This window comes from Zea mays, chromosome 4 (genome assembly GCF_902167145.1).
Source record: "Zea mays cultivar B73 chromosome 4, Zm-B73-REFERENCE-NAM-5.0, whole genome shotgun sequence".
Lineage (NCBI taxonomy): Eukaryota > Viridiplantae > Streptophyta > Magnoliopsida > Poales > Poaceae > Zea > Zea mays.
In genome coordinates, this window is record NC_050099.1 from 57,929,081 (window position 1) to 57,937,444 (window position 8,364).

An 8,364-nucleotide genomic window follows, 5' to 3' on the forward strand; every position below is an offset into this window, starting at 1 on the left:
GTGCGCTGGGGTCGGGAGCAGACGTGAGAGCCTGTTTGGGCCGTGGATCTCGATCCGGCGGTGGGGAGCCCATTAGTTCCCCCCCCTTAACCCTAGCCGCCCCTCCCTCTCACTCCCCCACCCCTTTGGCCGCCCCCCTCTCTCTTCCACTCTTGGAGCCGCCCCGATCCCTCTCCTTCTTCCCCAAGTGATTGCAGCGCCACCCCTCAACCCTAGCCCCCCCCCCCCCCCCACCTCTTCCTCTCCAAGGTGGAGCCTCCCCGCTTGGTGTCCGTCGTGTGGGTGCGAGTCTTCCATGGGAGTTTGGAGGGAGGAAGAAGGAAGAAAAGAAGGAGGAAAGGAGGAACCCAAGGTGATTTTCGTGATCATTTTGTTGTATTTGTGCTGCAATCCAATTAGTTACATGTTTACCTATGCGATTTGGTAGAGGTGCTGTCCAGAAATTTAGTGGGTGGACGAACAGCAGTAGTTCTAGGGATTTCTGGGAATTTTTCGTGGGCAATTAGTGGGGATCAGTGGGAGAATCATGTAGAGCTTTGTTATACCTTTCCAACGAGTACTTATGCACTCGATTCGGAGTTATAATTTAGGAGATATCGTTGTTTGAATCCGGTTATGTTGCTGTCCAAAAAAACAGATTTTTAGGTGGGTGAACAGCAGTAGTATTAGCAGTTTCTGGGAATTTTTCGTGGGTAATTAGTGTTAAACAGTATGATAATCATGTAGGGCTTTGTCTTATCTTTCCAATGAGTACTTATGCGCTTGATTTGGAATTATATTTTAAAAGATATCGCTGTTTGAATCCGGGTATGTCGCTGTGCAAAAGACAAAAAAAACAGATTACAGGGTTCATCTTGTGGACTGTTTTGGGCTAATTAGATATTGAAATTTAATTATAAACTGTATACAAAACTTGTGGGGAATTTTATGTAGATGCCTCTAGAGTTTTTGTTTGTTACCACTGCTGCCATAATTTTAAAGTTATGAAATTATTAAGCAGCACCGCTGCAGTTTGGTGGGTGTGGGGAGAGATGTAACCCGCGGCGGGGTTTGAGTTTGTGCGTAGGTGCGGCGTCGTTTATGAGCCTGATTATGTGAAATTGGTGCACTAAGTTATGTGTAAAAAACATGTGGTGGACTTCCGGATCGTACTTAGTGATTTGCCCGAACTTCCGGTAAAGGCAAGTAAATACAGTTGTGGTTGCTACCGTTTGGGTTGCATCCTAATCCCTTTCATTGAGTATGCATAAGTTTTAATTATGTTAATCATTGAATTCTATGATGAAGTTCATTTGTTTGGAAGTATTAATTCTCAATTGTCTAATATTGTGGATGATCATAATTTGGTAATGATATATGTGGTTGATTCCCATCTTGGATGAAGTTGAAGTATCTTTTTGAATCGCGTTATATGAAGTGTTGTAGGCATGACATGCACATCGCATCATCCATCTTGCATTTTGAAGTTATGCCGCGATCTTATGGTCCGACCGTACCAGTATATTTTTTAGCATCGTACGTTGCCCGAGGAGGGGTACGATGCAGCTTCATATCCTTAGAGGTATGAAGGCAGAAGTCATCCTTGCAATTGCAGACATTTGCACTCATGAGGTATATATGAAGTGTGACATTACTATGTTACTATTGTGGTTTCTACCTGCGAGGTGTGGTGACTAGGTGTGTTGTACGTTGTATACGTGCTGCACCTTCGTAATAAGAAGGTTGTGGAATCAAGTGGTGGTAAAATAATGTTCTTATGTGGTTAAACAGTTTGATATTATTTTACTTGCTGAGATGTGTCATCTCACTCTTGCATTACTCAATGCAGGTACTTTATACATGATGGGAATGAGGGGAGTAGAAGCACGTCCACTTTCACTCTCACAATAACGCTGCCCAGGCGCAGCCATGATTTAGTTAGAAACTTATTGTCAAAGGAAGTTTGTTTTGTTAACTAGTCGTGCGCACTAGTTAATTTAGATCATGTCGTATGTTAAACTTCTCTTTGCTAGCCGATTAATAATACTTAGTATGTTTTTGTCATGATATATGTTTATACACTGTTGCCCCCTCATTTATGCAATTCTGCAAAGGGGATGCTGCCAAAATTTTATATATGGATGTCAGAAGTGATGTTTAGTAGCATTCCGGGGTGTTTCTGGACCCCAGGGTGTTACAGTTGGTATGGATGTCAGAAGTGATGTTTAGTAGCATCCCGGGGTGTTTCTGTACCCCGGGGTGTTACATTTGGTATCAAAGGATAGGCTTTAGATTCTACTCAATTTGAAGATAAATTTGACACACTTGCACATATAGGAAGGGTATGGGTTCGTATATCTTTCATATTAGTATTTTATTGTATAGTTGACTAGAACTTCCTTACTCCAAATCCCTTTATGGTTTGATGGGGTATGTCGTTAACGACGTAATGCTTGATATGATATGTTACTTCTATTTAATATTGGTTTCTTGATGTGGTTGTTATTGAAGATATTATGCAAGTGAAGCTACTAATGTACTTGTTTTATATACATATCGTCATGATGTTCTTTTTGGGATGCAATGTTTTCAAATCCCTGAGCTATTACCATCATATATTTCTATATGCTTGACTGTGGATGTTTTTTTCCCAAAAGGATTCTTGGGTTCTTGTACATATAGGATCGATTGTTTATTGAGCTTGTGTATATTGGGTTTAATCCGACTTGGTGTAGTGTGAAAACACTATATAATGTAGTTTTATGGTGTTGTTGAGTTTGATTGACTGTTGGGTAACAACCCAACTTATCAATGTAATATTTCCATGGGTGCAATGCTTTGCGCCTCACTTTTTTTTAGGCTAGTGTGGCTACTTGCTAACTTGATCTTAGTATAAAATTGGTTTGTCTCTATAGAGCAGAGGCAACGTTGTAATGTCTATGAAATCTTTAGACTGGTAGAACTCGAGTGAATTTGTGAGATGACGTAGATTGATAAGTCCAACCATGTCTACCTGATCGGTTTTCTTATTATGTGCAACCTTATTTTTAACAATAAATAGGGTGGTTTCAAGTGGATTTTATGTCGTGCATGTTTTCCTTCTATGGCTTGTTTCAATAGCCATAAAGGCTATGCATAATTTTTAGTTGTTGCAGGCTAGTCATGTGGGTGATATTGACAACCCGTTTTATATTTTTTTTATTTGCCAACATTGTATGGAAGTTTGATTTTTTCTATGAGCAGTTTCTCTATGCATGGTTGTTGAATCATTATTTGGACCGCTTTATCTTAAACGAAGTCAATGCTTAACTGGGAGTTGCTTATGTTTGTTAGTCATCTATCTCTTTAATGATGGGGTTGTTTCATCTGATTGAGATTTTTCTTATATGAATGATGGTTTGATAGATCATGTATGTCTACTACTTTGAATGCATCCTGTGATATCACAAGGTACAAATTGTTCAAGTGCAGTAATAGTAGGTTTTGTTGTATGTGAGGTTAATCAAGGTAGTTTGGTTATGTGGATTGTCTTATTGACGTCCAATTACTCCTGTTGAGCATAATATCGTGTTATTATTTTAGTATTGAAAGTAATATTTATGAAGCTTTTGCATGAGTCTGTGTCAAGAAGTACATTAGTTTTTCTTGTTGTTATCCCTCCATTGCTTTATGAGTATTGCAAATTTTATCTCTTTTGAGAGGAGGAAAAGACGTTACATGACATGAGCACCATTTGCTTCATGTCAACAGAATAGTTGTGGAGAGCTCTAATAGTTGGATTCTAGTGTAATAACAACCATGTTTTATAGTGCTAGAGACGGGTATGTCAGGTGTTTCATACATTGTCGATACATGGATGTTTGACCTTAGTGGCATTAACAAACGAGGTTGTTGAATTCGTTGATTGTTGTGCTTAGTGTTCTAACCTATTATGTAAAGTGTTGCTTAAAGGCTTTGGGGAGTTGCATCCCCATTTGGTAGTGGAAAATCCTAGTGTGGGTCGCACTTGCCAATGCCTTGGGTTTTATTTTATATTGTTTTTTTTATTATGGGTAAGGTGTTGTTTTGTTTTGGGAGTCATTTTAAATTAGTTGGAGGCTGAATCAGGCTTCACTTATCTAGAATGTTTTGTAGTAGGTTTTTTCATCTTTGTATAGGATGCTCAATCACCCAGTTTGGTCTAAACATTTGAGAGTTATGGGTTTCCTATAGCAGCCTTAATTTTGTACGGAAGTATAGACATTGAATACGGTAAATTTTGGGTTTTGTTGGACTATGAAAGTTTTAGTAATTTCATGATCTTCCCAAAGAGTATTGGTTTGTAATTTTCATTGCATATAATTGGAGTTAGGCTACTCTGAAGTTGTTGCACCGCTGTGTCTGAACTTTAGGTGTCGTTAAAACCACTAATAAATTGACCGCGTTTTGATAGTTTCAGATCCTAAATTTGGGAATTCTCTTTAAGAAAAACTTTTAGTTTTTCTTAGTACCTTTTAATGGGTATTTATTTGTAATTGTCTGTTAAATAGATTGGGAGAGGTGGTTGTCCGGATATAAGTCAAATCTCTGATGTGCAGTATCTCAGGCTGAGTTTAGCTGTAGGTCATGCAGAGTTGAGGGCTATAAAGATAAATTTGGGTGCAACTTTATTGCAAAAGTCGTGGACAATTTCCAAAATTTTCCAACGCGTGTTCGTTGTAGTTTTAAGTTGAGTATAGCAGGAGTTATAGTATTTTGAATTTTAGTTGTCCATTGTTTCTAACCTATCAGTTTTGCAACAAAGCAGTTGCATTGTTTTATTGGTTTGGAAACCAATTCTGAGACACTCATTATAATAAAAGTTTTAGGGAATGTTATAATCTTTTCAATGAGTTTATATTTGTAAAATTTTGTTAGATGCAGAGAGTTATGAGGTTTTGAATTTATGGGTCATGTTCCGTCAGGTTCTGGTGGCAGATCATGTATGTCGCCTTACAAGTCAAATTAAAAAAATGGAGATAAAATAAAACTTTGTTTATCCTTTGAATACAAAAGTTGTAGGTCATGAAGTTTAGATGATTCTACAATATTTCTTTGTTATCATTGCTTTTATAGTGAAAGAGGTAGAGACAGAATGAGCATTTGTGATGTTGATTGTCAATTTTCTATTTAGGGATATTTCTTTGGGAGTTTGGTTTAGTTATGGTGAGCTCTTTCGCAATCCATGTTAATTATGTTGTATGGTGGGAGGGAATAGATGTAGTGGTTGTGATAGTTATCTTGTTATTGTATATGCAGAGCGTAGGCTGAAACAGAGAGATAGCGAGGGATATTTGAATAGGCCAGTACGTATTGTTGTGAAGCCATGTTTTCTGGTCTTGGCGTGTTTGCGTAAGTATGAAATAGTTACGTCGTGTGAAGTCTAGGTGGAGATGCAGATTGTGTGAGTTATTGAATGGATATATATATATATGCATAGTATAATTAAAAAAAGAGAGAGTTCTTCGATGGGATGATATAATGTATAGAATGTGCTTGGATGGATATATGGGCAGGCATAGTATGCTTAAATCGATTCTTGCTTGCGTGATGTGAGATCAAGCTTAAAATGATTTAAAAAGTAAACATATTGCTTCTACCCTTATGTTGGCTCTAAGTGTCTCGTAATGAAGAACCCAGAGTTATTAGTCCTTCGATGAACGCTTAATCTTAGAAGAGTATAGAACCTGAATAAATCTATTGCTTGCTGTTTGGGACTACATGACCAGTTTTGGTTATGCCGCTAGTTCAATGAATTACACCATGTTTTAGGTAGAGGTGTTGTATATAAAAAGTTGTAGCCAACTTCTTCATCTTAATTGTGTAAAATTTCATGACCATAGGTCTAGTAGTTTGGGAGTTATGATTTTCTCAAGTCTAGTCTTGGAATCTGTCCAGATTCTGTACAGATTTCGAAACTGACGTTGTTTGCCCAAGTTAAACTTCGAATCAGTTCTTATAAAGTATAAAGAAGTGGTAGTACTTTTCTTAAGCTTTCCAACAAATTTTGGATCACCCTTTTTGGTGACCTATAAGTTAAGCTACAGCTGTTTTAATTGGAATCTTTGAATCTATCCAAATTTGGACAGCAAAGCCTTTCTTATGTCTTTTGATCTTGATATGCATTGAATTAAACTGATAGGTTTATAAATGAAATATAGACAATTTTACTGGCTTTCTAAAAAGTCTAGGAGCGCCTAAATGGGATGACTGAGACTCCAATTATGGATTTTTGAAGTGAGTAGTTGAATTCTGTCTAAGTCTGGACAAAATTTACGTTTCACATTGTTTGGCCTTTCTAAGTGTCAAATCTTGTGGTGATGATAGTACCAGGGGTATTGTGGACTTTGTAAGCTTTCCATAAAGTCCTAGTTTACTTCTATTGGATGCATATTTTGTGAGTTATGAGGAAAACAAATAACCGTTGTGCTGCTGTCTAGAAATATGCAAGCTTTAAATTGATCTTTTGAAGTTACTCTTGTTTGGATAGGTTTGGTTTAGGCTATTTGAGGACAGTATGTATTGCATTCATATATATATTCATTGAAGTACTTGCATGTGTCAATGTTGATTTGGTGTAAGGAAAGCTTTGTCCGAGTTATATAGAACCGTCTACTATCTTAGCCCGAGTTGGCAGCTTGGCTTAGCACCTACAATTGTCGGAGTCTATGATCAGAGTACACCATGTATTCCATGTCTTTATGTTGAGGAAGTATTTGTGGAATCCAGACCATCAAATCGAGCTAGAGCCGATTCCGGTGTAGCAAGACCAGACTCTAGAGTGTCGTCTGTTGCGTATCTTAGAATCCTAGGAGCTTGAGGAGCTGATGCGGCAGAAGTACCTGAACCTTTCTTTATGTGCGAGTTTTGTTGATTCATTGATCTTTCCTTGTCATTCCGATAGAAGTGTCGGAATTCGAGGTCGAATTCTTTTTAAGGGGGGTAGAGTGTGATACCCAATTTTCTGAAAAGAAGTTAAATTTATTTTTCCCTTTTCTTTCGTGATCTGTGTAGTTGGGGTTGGCGTTTTTTAGGAATCATTCACCAGTAAAACAGTAGATTACTTGTTGGATTTATGCGCTGGGGTCGGGAGCAGACGTGAGAGCCAGTTTGGGCCGGGGATCTCGATCCGGCGGTGGGGAGCCCATTAGTTCCCCCCCTTAACCCTAGCCGCCCCTCCCTCTCACTTCCCCACCCCTTTGGCCGCCCCCCTCTCTCTTCCACTCTTGCAGCCGCCCCGATCCCTCTCCTTCTTCCCCAAGTGATTGCAGCGTCACCCCTCAACCCTAGCCGCGCCCCCCCCCCCCCCACCTCTTCCTCTCCAAGGTGGAGCCTCCCCGCTTGGTGTCCGTCGTGTGGGTGCGAGTCTTCCATGGGAGTTTGGAGGGAGGAAGAAGGAAGAAAAGAAGGAGGAAAGGAGGAACCCAAGGTGATTTTCGTGATCATTTTGTTGTATTTGTGCTGCAATCCAATTAGTTACATGTTTACCTATGCGATTTGGTAGAGGTGCTGTCCAGAAATTTAGTGGGTGGACGAACAGCAGTAATTCTAGGGATTTCTGGGAATTTTTCGTGGGCAATTAGTGGGGATCAGTGGGAGAATCATGTAGAGCTTTGTCATACCTTTCCAACGAGTACTTATGCGCTCGATTCGGAGTTATAATTTAGGAGATATCGTTGTTTGAATCCGGTTATGTTGCTGTCCAAAAAAACAAATTTTCAGGTGGGTGAACAGCAGTAGTATTAGCAGTTTCTGGGAATTTTTCGTGGGTAATTAGTGTTAAACAGTATGATAATCATGTAGGGCTTTGTCTTATGTTTCCAATGAGTACTTATGCGCTTGATTTGGAATTATATTTTAAAAGATATCGCTGTTTGAATCCGGGTATGTCGCTGTCCAAAAGACAAAAAACAGATTACAGGGTTCATCTTGTGGACTATTTTGGGCTAATTAGATGTTGGAATTTAATTATAAACTGTATACAAAACTTGTGGGGAATTTTATGTAGATGCCTCTGGAGTTTTTGTTTGTTACCACTGCTGCCATAATTTTAAAGTTATGAAATTATTAAGCAGCACCGCTGCAGTTTGGTGGGTGTGGGGAGAGATGTAACCCGCGGCGGGGTTTGAGTTTGTGCGTAGGTGCGGCGTCGTTTATGAGCCTGATTATGTGAAATTGGTGCACTAAGTTATGTGTCAAAAACAGGTGGTGGACTTCCGGATCGTACTTAGTGATTTGCCCGAACTTCCGGTAAAGGCAAGTAAATACAGTTGTGGTTGCTACCGTTTGGGTTGCATCCTAATCCCTTTCATTGAGTATGCATAAGTTTTAATTATGTTAATCATTGAATTCTATGATGAAGTTTAT